The sequence below is a fragment of the Symphalangus syndactylus genome, chromosome 18 (genome assembly GCF_028878055.3).
Source record: "Symphalangus syndactylus isolate Jambi chromosome 18, NHGRI_mSymSyn1-v2.1_pri, whole genome shotgun sequence".
In the NCBI taxonomy this organism is placed as follows: Eukaryota; Metazoa; Chordata; class Mammalia; order Primates; family Hylobatidae; genus Symphalangus; species Symphalangus syndactylus.
This window is the reverse complement of record NC_072440.2, coordinates 15,304,611-15,317,373: the sequence shown is the minus strand read 5'-3', so window position 1 is coordinate 15,317,373 and position 12,763 is coordinate 15,304,611. Positions and strand designations below refer to the sequence as shown.

The following is a 12,763-nucleotide window of genomic DNA, read 5'->3' as shown; positions in this document are numbered from 1 at the left end:
CCTGAAGGTGGCCCAGCCTGTTGGAAGCCAGAGCCTGGGGAGCCCCGGGCCAAACTGCTTTCTCCTCTGTCCTGATGGTTCTCGGCGGAGCAGGGTGAGTAGGGGTGCGTGCTGGAAGGAAGAAAATGGCAAAGAAACGGGGGGCAGGAGGAAGTGGGAGGCATCTTTCTGGACTACCCAGCCCCCTGGGAGAACATCCGGTGCCCTGTCTGGCCACCCCGGAGTCTGGGCACTGGCACCTGCCCCACCCACCCCTGCAAAACAGTGCTGGCCACCTGTCACTCTCCCCTCTGCACTCTGTGGGGATTTTAAATGCACTTATGTCACTTGAGGCTCTGAGAGCTGCCCGGACCCCAGCCCCACCCGCAGCCCCTTCCTCTCCTCCACTCCCTGCTGCACTCCAGCAACTCCTAATCCTCGCAGTCTCCCGGAACACGCCCTGCTCCCGGGCCCTCCCCAGCCCGTCAGCCGCTCAGATATCCCTCCCTGGGAAAGCGCTTCTGATGGCTGCAGGCAGCCCCCCTTCCCCTCTGTGGATCTCAGGCTCATGGTTTCCGTCGAGATGGTCACACGTAAATCATGAAGGCGGGCACAGGTAAATCACGGGGGTAGGCACAGGTAAATCATAAGGGCAGGCACAGGTAAATCACGGAGGTGGGCACAGGTAAGTCATGGAGGTGGGCACAGGTAAATCATGGGGTGGGCACAGGTAAATCATGGGGGCAGGAACAGGTAAATCACGGAGGTGGGCACAGGTAAATCATGGAGCGGAAACAGGTAAATCATGGGGTCGGGCACAGGTAAGTTGCCTTTCTAAGGTGCTGGCTACTTAGAGTTTTCCCATTGACAGAGTTGAAGGTTGGCAGATGGGTTGAAGGAGGCTCCATGGCAGCTTCACCACTTACCGGGCTGCCTCGGGCACGGGTTTGCCTAGCTGGGCCTCAGTTTTATCATCTGTAAGGTAGGGCAATAAGAGCACCTACACCATGAGGGCGCAGGCAGAGTGTTCGGCAGGCTTTCTGCAGTGCGGGGGCGAGGTGCTACCTTCCTCTCTGACCCTCATGTCTCTCTGGATGGCCCAATTGTCCCTCAAGGACTTCAGGATCTTGGGAATAGGGACTTGTCTTCTCTTCATCCGTAAGGCATGTTGTGAGCCCCGGGCACTGCACCAGCTCTGATCAAAGAGCAGGCACACAGCTCTGGCCCCAGGCATATGCCTTGAGGGCCTCTCTATAGGTGCAGGGCCCTGCGCACAGTAGGGCCTCCTCTGGGATACGTGCTCTGTTGCATCACATGTCGTGTGATTGGAGGGGCTCAGCAGGCACCCAGGTACCTTCTGTGGAGCTCAGAGCCCGGAGCCAACCCAGCCAAAGCAGCCAACACCCCAACCCTGGGCCAGGGGCTGCCTAGCTGAGAAATGAGCAATAGTGCAGCTGACAGGCCAGCCCCCAGCCCCAGCCCCAGCCCCAGCCTCCAGGGGAATAAACCTGTCAAGTCATCCCCTCCCCTCCCCAGAAGGAGTGGATAAGCCACAGGTGCCTGAAGGATGACCGGGCCCCGATGATTAAGCTGAAAGAGAAGCAATGCCTTACTTAATATTTACTTAGGGGGAACGAAAGAAAAACATCATCAATCCATTTGCCAGGCAAAATAGCCAAGCCCCCTGCTAGGGTGGACTTACTGCCCAAGATGGCACACTGGGTTCACAGGACTCTGTCCTTCCCTCCCTGGGGCCGCTAAAAGCAGAAAGTGCTTAGAGAGAGGGCGAACTCCTAACTATGCTGGCAACAGAGAAAAGGGGCCTCCCTGTGGACAGGACAGTATTGGGCTGGGCTGAGGGTGAGACTGGAGTCAAATAAACCTTGACCAGAGGTGGCAGGAAGGATGGGTCTCCCTAGCTGGGCGCAGAAAAGCCCAAGTTGGGCATTACAAACTACTCAGGTCAGGACTGGCCGGGGCGCAGGAGCATTTAGGATGACAGGTGCTCGCCTGGTTCCTCCTCTCTTTTGTTAACCAGAGTCGCTGGTGACAGGGACCTTCGACTCCTGGAACCCAGGGGCAGTGGGCCTGTGTGGACCTGCCTGCGTGCTAGGTGGTAAGGATGAAGCGGAGGAACAAGAAAGAATAGCTAAGACACGAAGAATACTGAAGATGATGAAATTAACAAAAATAGTGCAACGGGTGTGTTGAATCATCAGAGGCTCATCTGGAGATCAGGCTGGCACTCTGGAAGACAAGAGAAAGCACCTCTTTAGCACAGAGCAAAGTGACTTCCAGAGGAGGGACGTGAACTGCAGGACTGAGGGGCAGGGGCGTCTGACAACAAGATTTAGCAGCCCTTTGAGAACAGCTCATGGGGGATAGCAAGGGACAATGGGGAAGAGGAAGTCATAGTTTGAAAAATAATAGGCCAGGCATGGTGGCTTACGCCCGTAATCCCAGCACTGTGGGAGGCCGAGATGGGTAGATCACATTAGGTCAAGAGTTCAAGACCAGCCTGGGCAACATGGTGAAACCCCGTCTCTACTAAAAATTAGCTGCGCATGGTGGCATGTGCCTGTAATTCCAGATACTCAGGAGGCTGAGGCAGGAGAATTGCTTGAACCCAGGAGGCAGAGGTTACAGTGAGCCGAGATCACGCCACTGCACTCCAGCCTGGGCGACAGAGCAAGACTCTGTCAAAATAATAATAATAGTAACAGAAGAAATGTTTCCCCCCCCGAGCTGCAGCAAGATACATGTTTATGGATCCGAAGCACCCGATAAGAGTTGAGCAGGACTAATGATGGAGAAACACCCACGCCTGGTGAAATTTCAGAATGACAACTGTAAGGAGAACATCGTGAAAGCTTACAGAGGGAAAGAGCAGTCTGGGGCAAGGAAACAAGAGACGGGCGGGTATCAGAGTTCTCCCAATCAGCCACGAAAGCCTGAAGGCAGTGGAGCCATGTCTGCCAAGTTCTGATGGAACAGGTTTTGATCAGAGTTCTGTGCCAGCTGAACTGTCTTCAAGGATGAAGGCAAACAGAAGCTTCTGGAGATGAGGAGAAAGGCAGCTGGTTTACCCCCCATGCCCTTCATGTACGCCCCAGCCCAGGCTGCACGCACACCGCATTTAGGATGCATGAACATTTGAGAGCTGCTTGTAATTAAGCAGGAGCCAAGGAGAAGGCAGCATAGACTGGGGGACAGGGGCTTCCAAGGCAACGCAGAGCAGCTGCGAGACAAGAAGCAGGTGAAAACGCCTGTGCGGCAGTCGCTGCTGCGTGGATTCTCCTAAGCACAGGTTTTCAGGAGTTGGAACCATATTTCCTAGCCTGTGGGTTCAATCACACTCCGAGGTTCCTCAGGGAATGACCCCCACGCAATGCTAACATCGGCTTCTTTGTTAATTTCCAACGTGTAGAATGAGTCCATTGACAAAGGGCCGTAAAGCGATTTTTGGCTGTTCCACCTGGAATGCAGAGGCCCTCAACCTTGACCGTGGAGCTCCCAACCTTGACCGTGGAGCTGTGACCCTGGGCAGCAGCGAGAGTGGGGAAGGGCAGAATGGGGGGGTCATTTCTTCACCCTCTATGCCGGTCGAGGTTGGCACATCAAGAAACTGAGACTAGGTTCTTTGCTCATGTACCCAGCGGCCTCATTGGTCCAGGCCCAAAGAGGGCCAAGCGCTGCTCCAGACACTGACGTCAGAGTTGAGGTCAAGATGGAACTGGTTCATCTTCCTGTGGGAGGGTCCGATGTGAAGCCCACCACCAACACAGGAGAGAAGCCCCATGGCGGCGCGGGTGGCGGGGAGGACTTCGTCTGGGAGGGGAGCCTCAGAGCCACTATGCTGGGCACGCCCTGTGGACAGTGACTTTCAAGCCTGGCATGAATGGCAAGAAGGACCCGATCGTCCTGCCCGGGGCTCGGCTGGCTCGGGGGCCGGTGGGGGAAGTCTGCCCGGCTAGAGGAATTGCAAGGGGGCCAGCGGGGCTGGGAGGAAAAGCACAGAGAGGTGGTGGAGGAGGGGGCACAGCGCGTGGAGCAAGAGGGGTGCAAGGTGCATTCAAGAGAGGCCCCAGGCCCAGGTCCTGCAGGTCTGGAGGCCACGGCAGAGTTTGGACCTGACCACAGGTGCTGTTGGGCATCACAGGAGGCTTGAACAGGGGAGAGCCCTGGTCCAAGGAGCTCCCTCTGGCCTTTGGCCTGCTGGGGACGATTCGGGCAGGAGGAGAGCAAGAGTCTGGGGCGATGACCGGGGTCAGGCAGCAATGGTCGTCTATGCTTTAAATCATGGAGTCCATCGGAGCCCGCAGGGAGAAGAAAATACCGTTGAGGTGAAGGGAGGGGGAGAGAGAGCAGGATGCATAGGGGACCCACCTGGGCAAGCCTCGCGTCTCAGAGCCAGAGCCCACAGATAACGTGCAAAGTTGATAAGAAAGAGGTCGAAGTGGATTATTTGAAGCTAGAAAGAGAGCTGATAGAATTAAAAGCAAAACAAAGAACAGCTGTTGCCTCAGGGGAGCGGTTCAGGGCAGGGGGATGGGAGCAGAGGCGGCTTTTACTCTTCATTTCCTACTCTTCCATAAGATTTTATATGTATTCTACATAACCATGTGCATATGTAACTTTTTTAATTAAAAAGGGAGGGGGTGGGGGGAAACTAGAAAGATGTGGCTGTGTCATCCTTCCAGAACAAGCCACCAACTTAATGGCGGAGGAGGGGACGTGGTCAGGAGCATGTGCTGAGAGCAAGCCGTGACTGTGAGATGGGCAGAGGCGGGGCTGTTGGCATGGGATGGTCCCAGAGGCCCCTCCAGGAGGCAGAACAGAGGCTGAGCCCAGGGGAATGTGGGCGTACCAGTTGATAAATGGGAGAGGGGATCAGAGGGAGCAGCAAGTGTGAAACACTGAAGCCAAACTGACCAGGGACATGAGAGGTCCAAAGAAGAGATGGGAATCCCGGAGTAAGAGACAGGAATCCCCCTCCACGGGGGAGGCGGTGGGGAGGTGAGACGGGAGGGGGCTGTCTCAGGCCTCATGGCCAGAACTTATCCCTGTGTCCTGGGCTGTTTGGCGGTGATAAGCCCAGCATCCTTCTATAATTCATGGTAACACCATGGCAACGGTAGCTCCTGTGGGTGCTTCCTCTGTGCCGTGCCATGCCCTGTGCTAAGCATTCCAAGTGGATTATTTTGTTTTCTTCTCAAAGCACACTTGCCTAATTGTTCCCATTCTATAGATGACAAAACTGAGGCTCAGAGAGGTTAAATTAGTGCAGAGTTAGTGGGCTGGTAAATGACAGAGCTGGGATTGGAACCCAGGCTGGCCGCTGCTGGCTCTCCAACACCACCCTCGATGGACTCTTGCAGGAGACAGGGCCAACCCCTGGGGTCCTCGGTCCAGCAGGCTGCACTGGCACTAGGGGAAGGTGGAGATGCAAGCCTGGCCCCTATGCTCTTACAAAGAGGCTCTGTCCCTGGAGCCTGAAATTCATTTCACTCATAAATACATTCAAACATCACCAGAAGCCTTCTCACTGCAGAGGCAGTTGAAGCATCAGGGAGAGAGGCAGAAATCGAGTCTGTGCAGAGGCTGTGGCTGGCTCCTCCCAGGCTGCCTGCCCAAGGCTCTTTGAGGAAATACTCAGTTCGGTAGTGCTCACTGAAGCAAAACAAAGCACCAGCATGTCATGAAATAATGAACCCAAATAACTCATTTTTCAGGACAACTATAGGCGCCCCAGTAGAGCAAGGACAGCCGGTACCTGCAGCCTCCCTGGATGAAGAGAGGCTTCTGCAGGACACAGGCCATTTGCCTGCTTAGGTAACTCATGTGAACAAGGAGGCTGTGGCTCCAAACAGAGCAGCCCCTTAGAAAAGGTTTTATTTGAAAACCACCAACCAAAAGAAAAGCTAAAAACCCATAAGGCTACAGTCTCTCCTCCAGGTTGCCATTGATACCCTCCAAAGTCAAGGGCTTCCTCTGAGTCACTCCAAGCACAGTAAGGCGCACAGGCCTCCCCGGGAGCTGCAGTCTCCTCCTCTATGAAGTGGGCATCAGTGCCCCAGATTGGGTGCGTTTCTCTAAGGGCAGAGCCTGGGAAAACAATAGTCTGCCTTTCCCGAGAGCCCCACAGTTCCAAGAGCTTCAAGCCAGTGAACTCATTCCATCCTCACCGAGACGCAGTGAGACAGGCGCTGCCATCGCCCCCATTGACTGGTTGGGAAATCGAGGCACTGAGAGGTAAAGTGACCACCAAGATTTCATGGCTGATGTGGCAGAGCAGGGGTTTGCACCCAGGCTGTCTGGCTCCACAGCCCCTCGACAGACCACCCGTGCACACAGTAGGTGCTCAGCAGTGGCCCCTTCTGAAGCAAGACAAGGACTGATTAATAAAAAGGAAACCAACTCTCAGTGTAGGATGGGGGTGGGTGGGGGGTGACAGTGAATGAATGTTTCATCCTAAACTGACTTTCATGTTATTCCTCTTATATGTTCAATCATTCATTTTCTTGGCCGGGTGTGATAGTTCACACCTGTAATCCCAGCAGTTTGGGAGGCTGAGGTGGGCAGATCACCTGAGGTTGGGGGTTCAAGACCAGCCTGACCAACATGGTGAAACCCTGTCTCTACTAAAAATATAAAAATTAGCCAGGCATGGTGGTGTTCACCTGTAATCCCAGCTACTTGGGAGGCTGAGGCAGGAGAATCACTTGAACCCTGGAGGCGGAGGTTGCAGTGAGCCGAGATCACACCACTGCACTCCAGCCTGGGTTTTAGAGTAAGACCCCATTAAAATGGCGATCATTAAAAAGTCAGGAAACAGGTGCTGGAGAGGATGTGGAGAAATAGGAACACTTTTATACTGTTGGTGGGACCATAAACTAGTTCAACCACTGTGGAAAACAGTGTGGCGATTCCTCAGGGATCTAGAATTAGAAATACCATTTGACCAGCCATCCCATTACTGGGTATATACCCAAAGGATTATAAATCATGCTGCTATAAAGACACATGCACACGTATGTTTATTGCAGCACTATTCACAATAGCAAAGACTTGGAACCACCCCAAATGTCCAACAATGACAGACTGGATTAAGAAAATGTGGCACATATACACCATGGAATACTATGCAGCCATAAAAAATGATGAGTTCATGTCCTTTGTAGGGACATGGATGAAGCTGGAAACCATCATTCTCAGCAAACTATCGCAAGGACAAAAAACCAAATACTGCACGTTCTCACTCATAGGTGGGAACTGAACAATGAGATCACTTGCACACAGGAAGGGGAACATCATACACCGGGGCCTATTGTGGGGTGGGGCGGGATAGCATTAGGAGATATACCTAATGTAAATGATGAGTTAATGGGTGCAGCACACCAACATGGCACATGTATACATATGTAACAAATCTGCATGTTGTGCACATGTACCCTAAAACTTAAAGTATAATTTAAAAAAAATCATTGTCTTAAAATATGGACTCAATTCTTTCCTTTTTGAGATGGAGACAATGTTGAAGGGGTCTAGGTCTCTGTTGAATGATGGAGTGGGGACAGGTGGGGTCCCAGGTCCTTAGGCCAGCTGCAGCCAGGCTCCCACACGTCCTTGACACGCGTGAGGGTCTTTAGTGCATCAGCCCTCATGTCTGGGGGGTGCTGGGGGCTGTTTACACGCCCTGCAGAGAGAGCAGGTGGGCCCAGGCTTCATGGACCACCTGCAAGTGATATCTGAGGTCACTGGGTCCCTGTTTACTGCTAGAGTCACTGCCCCAGGCCTGGGGTGACCAATCTCTCTCTCCTCATTCCTTCCCCTCCCTGTGCCCTCCCTGGGACCCCTCATTGCCCTCCTCCTGCCCAGCCTCCTCCATGTACACAGAGGCAGAATCTCCTCCTGCATTTTCACACACATCTCCCTTCATTCTCCCAGCCCTCCTGGAGGACCGGCCCAAGCAGGGATCACCTGCCCATTTCACAGATGGATACACGGAGGCTCATGGAGGCTAAGGGATGTGTCCAAGCGCATATAGCTACAAGACACAGGAGCCTATTTGGGAATGCAGGTCTTTCTGTCTCCTGGTCTGCACTGCCTGGAAGTGGTGTGTACAGGCAGGGATCAGAACATCTTGAACAAATGCTTCCTGCGCAGGATTCATTTCCTTAAATGTCCTCTCTCTGTCCAGGTTCTTGAATTCTTGGGAGACAAGGACGTATTTAATGTGGGAGAATAACCTCTCTCCCTGCAGTGAGTTCAACTGGCTGGTATTGAAATACCTTCCTAGCCTAAGGGCACTGGGGCTGTGTATTATTTATTTTGCAAATTATCCTGAACTGGAATATTTGTGAGCCACCTTTAAGCCACTCTGCCTCCCCTTCGAGCTGCCTGCTGGGTGGCTCTCCCGAGCCTCCGTGTCCTGGGGCTCCACAGCTATGAATTATTAAAGAACAGGACAATTATAATTCACATAATGAGATCAGAGGTTCCTAGTTACTAGTTAATTTAGAGCTGGTGCCAGAGGAGCTTAAAGGAGTTCTCAGGGAACAACTCAAGTGCCGGGGAATTGCCTTTGATGGAGTCCTAGGGCTGTGGACCTTCTGCAACGTCCAGGCCCAAGGAGGGAGGGCAGCTTGCTCAGCAAGTGGCAGCAGGGCTAGCCAGGCTAAACAACGAACGGCACAGACTTTCTCGTCTCCAGGTCTTTGCCCAGGCAGTGCCCCCTTCCAGGATGCCCTCCATCCATTCCTCAGCCTAAAATCCCATCCAGCCTGTGGTGCTCCTTTATGGGGCCACCTCCCGTGCGAAGACTTTCCTGTTCCATCATTCACACACAAGTGCTCCCGGCCTCATCTCCGTGCCTCTTGCTGAGCCCCGCTAAGCTGGGAGGAATGCTGTGACCTAAGTACTGACGTCCCCTCTTGACTCTGAACTTGAGCTTGTCTCGCTGAGATCTGCACCCTCAGGGCCTGGCCTGGCCTGGCTCTGTACTTAACAAACCTCTACTCTCCTGTCCAGGGAGAACAGGCAGGGGCCTGTCCTCAGGAGGAACAGCCTGGACAGGGACAGATGAGTGAATAAACCGCAGAGAGCGTGGAGGATACGTGTGGAAGATGCGGTCACCCATCCCCATTCCCCACTCCCTCCCCGCACTATGTGACCTCACGGTGCCCTCCAGCAGAATTCGGTGGGGGTCTACACTCTCATCCTGCTGACTCGGAGCCTGGCCTTGTGGTCTGCGTTGGCAGACGGAACGGCAGCCGAGACACATGAGCAGACCATCCGCCAGCTTCTGTGGTGTGGTTTGACCCCTCGCTCTTCGGTCACCATCAAGATAAGAACAGACCCCAGCGTGAGGCCTGTGGAGCCGTCCTGAAACTGACTCACAGGCTGGAGCCAAGTGCAGCTGAGCTCCGTGGAGCTCAGCCATCCCCAACCAAGACAGCCAACCCCAGCGGACCACAGGCCCGGGAGTGAGAGAAACACACGTGTGTTGCTGTGAGCCACTGAGCCTGGGGGACTATTTGTTACAGAGCACGGTTACGGCAACAGCAGACCCATGCAGTGGATATATGTGTGGTGCAGGAGCAGGGAGTACCCCAAACTGGATGGGCAGAAGTAATCTGAATGAAATGGCTGGGTGGTAAAATTCACCAGCACATCCACGAGACAGAGCTTACCCTCTGCACCCACAGCCGGGGTAAGTGGGCTGGCAGTGCACGGCACCGAACCCGGAGGCAGGGGGCTCGGGGCATCCAGAGGAGTGCTCGGGGCAGCAGGCACAGCAGAGGCTTGGTGCTAAAGGCTGGGCAGGTTTGTTGGAGTGACCAAAAGACACCATGGGGTTTTTACTCATTTGCACTAACATATAGAATGCCCTATCATTTTGCCAATTGGTGTATTTTTACAGAGCCTTGTTCCTTTCCAAAGTGCTGACTAGTTAAATGTGTAAGACAACGTTTGCAAGCATGGCGCACCGAGCCTGGCATTCCATCAAGTTCCTGACAAACGGGGCCACTGTTGTGATTGTAGGAACGTGCCTTGGTTTTCAGGCCTCTGTTACAACACTTGCAGGACCCTGTCCCCGGTCCTGGCGTCCCAGTTATGGAGGTGGGAAAATGACCACCACCACCTCAGACTCTCCCAGCCTTCCTGGGCACCCGCAGAGACTGCACCCAGTCAGATGGAGCTCTCCTTCCAGCCTCGTGGTCTATGGACGGCTCTCAGGAACAGGCCCACATCAGAGGCGTCTGGGGGAGAGGCTGGGTGTGCACATGCATTCATAAGTAGGAAGATAATTAGCCAAAACAGAGCAGACACTCCCAAGACCAAGACCAGTGCCTGATGGTGGTGGTTATGGTGATTTACAGCCATGCTTGCCTCAGCTCTGCCCTCAGCAGGCTCTCCCCATTGTACGGAAGTGATCAAGTGCCATGGACCAAAATCCATCCACCTGCGGTGTCGGCCAGGACTGCGCGGGGCAGAGGTGGCACCAGAAACGGGGGTGCGGAGGCTGCTTCTGCGGGCATCACGGCCACTGTCCTAGGCAGACGGGGTTGGGATGAGTTGGAGCTAGGGTGGTGGTGCCCACATAACCCTTGCAGGTCGCCTGATGTGTGTGTGTGTGTGTGTGTGTGCGTGCGTGCGCACAAATGTATAAATTCAATAAGCATTGTTGCACACCTACTGTGTGCCAGGTCCCATGCTGGGAAATATTGGCCTTTGAGGTGCACAGGCTAATCAGAAGAAGACATTATCATGATGCATAGAGCGCAAGGGCTGCCACATCCCTCATCCCTGTCCTGCTTCCCACGTGTGATCTGTCCATCCTCCCACGGCCCCGTAAGGAAGGAAGCATTGCGGCCATTGTATCCACGAGCAGACTGAGATTAGAGGAGCCCAGTGTTCTGCCAAGATTCACATGGCTGGGGAGCGCGCAGCAGGAGCCCGGGTGGGAATTTCAGTACCAGTGATGGCAGTGATTCAATTTCTGGTCCTAGTGACACAGGCCACATGGAAGGATTGGAAGTTAAAGCAAAGCTGGAAGTGGGGTGGGTTTCCTGGGCAGGTTCACAAAGTGGCTCCTGAACAGGGTTCCTTGAAGACACAGGGGAGAGAAGGTCAAGGAAACCAGCTCCTGGGACACGACCAGAGTGGACGGCGAGGGAGGCAGAGTGGACGGCGAGGGAGGCAGAGTGGACGGCGAGGGAGGTGGGGTGGACCCCTGGCCCTGGGCAGCCTCAGGATCCTGGGTAGCATTTGCAGGAACTGTGTGCTCCGTTCCAGACCCAGCGCTGGCCGCCTGGTGTTTCCTGACCTGCCACAGTGGAGAGCAGCCCAGACGAAGCCTGGCCCTGCCGAGCCCAGCAGCCCTCACACCTGTGCTCAGCCAAGCCAGCCTGCTGCAGGAGTTGGCTGCGGCAGATGCCAGCTCGCCCTCAGGCCGAGAAAAATCCATCACGGCTAATCCCACTCCCCCAGTGATTCCTGAGCTGTGTGCCGTGGAAAGGCTGGCCCCAAATCCTCTCTGGCCTCCCCCCAGCACCTGCCTTCCTTTGCGAACCGGGGGGGGTGAAGGACGCCAGCAGGCCCCTCCACGGAGCCCCATATACAGGCTCATCTCCCCGGCGTCCTGCACAATTGCTCTAACTGCTTCTCCTGCAGGTGAATACCCTTTCCTGGGATCAGACACAGAAAGCTGTTTAGGCAGAAAGCCAGGCCTGACAGCCCCTCTGAGCACGAGGACAAGTGCACCGAACTCCCAAAGCAAGTCCCCTCGTTCTGCCTTGAGTCCGTCGGGCCTGGCTCGACTCCCAAAGCAGCACTCACCAAAACGAGTTTCTTTGTGTAAGCCTGGAAGTGTGACACAGAACTGGGGAACTGGAGACCCGCCCAGGGGACTGCCTCCTTGGATTTCTCCCCATCTTCCAAAGAGAATCTTCCCCAGCCAGTGCTCCCGAGAAGAACTGCTGTCCACCCTCCACAGGGGCAGAAGCCCGGTGCCTTCTGGCCTTGCCCCACCCAGACCCCGGAGCAGGAAGCGGAGGCCTTTCTCCTCCCAAAAGCACCGGCTGCTTGCAACCCAGGGCAGTAAAACTTTTCCACCTGGTTCCTGCAAACCTATTACCCTGGGGCCAGTGTCTCATTAAGCCAACAACTCCATTGTTTTGATGGAGGAAGAGAGTATTCCAGAATGAAAAGGGCAGGCTGTTCCCCACCAGGCTGGGGGCATGGAGAGGGAGCCAGAGAGCGAGGAGAGCTCAATGCCTGTGCCAGGATTCTTAGAGCTGAGGGAAGATGCAAGAAACCAAGGGAACTGTGGCTCCGGCCTCCTCCCAAAGCCTCTTTCCCACCCCCCGGCCCGCATCCCCTTCTCCAAGAGAGCAGGCCCTTCAGGGGCACAAGGAGGCATCGCTTACCTGTGCCTGGGCTTGTTGCTGTCCAGTACGCAGAGGGCAAGGCTGGCACCGGGAGAAGCGGCTCCAGGCGTCCCAGGGACCTGCTGCCTCTTTTCCAGGGAGCAGCCCCCAGCCCGCTCTGTGCAGCTCGTCCCAGCTCAGGGCATAGATGTGTGTGTGCCTGTGGAGGTGGGGTGCCCTCGGGAGCAGGGGGTCAAATATTCTTGGCTGCCACCTGCTGCCAGCCCATCCCAGGGGCCAGCTGCCTGAGAGGGGGGCCCTCCGGCTGCGCCGCCGTCATCTGTGGGGAGTGGCAGGCAGCAGCTCTGGCTCTCCAGGCTCCTGCCTGCTCCCGGGCTTAGGCGAGTGGTTTA

The 12,763-nt window shown here is 55.0% G+C and overlaps 1 protein-coding gene across 1 annotated transcript in view; it reads right to left on the bottom strand.

Moving 5' to 3' along the window:
- The window catches only part of SHISAL1 (shisa like 1), a 156,918-nt gene extending 144,386 nt beyond the window's left edge, over window positions 1-12,532 (bottom strand). Inside the window, exon 1 of the mRNA XM_055254029.2 lies at window positions 12,411-12,532. The gene's annotated coding sequence lies outside the window, so the exon portion shown is untranslated. The remainder of the gene's footprint in view (window positions 1-12,410) is intronic.
- Window positions 12,533-12,763: the final 231 nt, after the last annotated feature.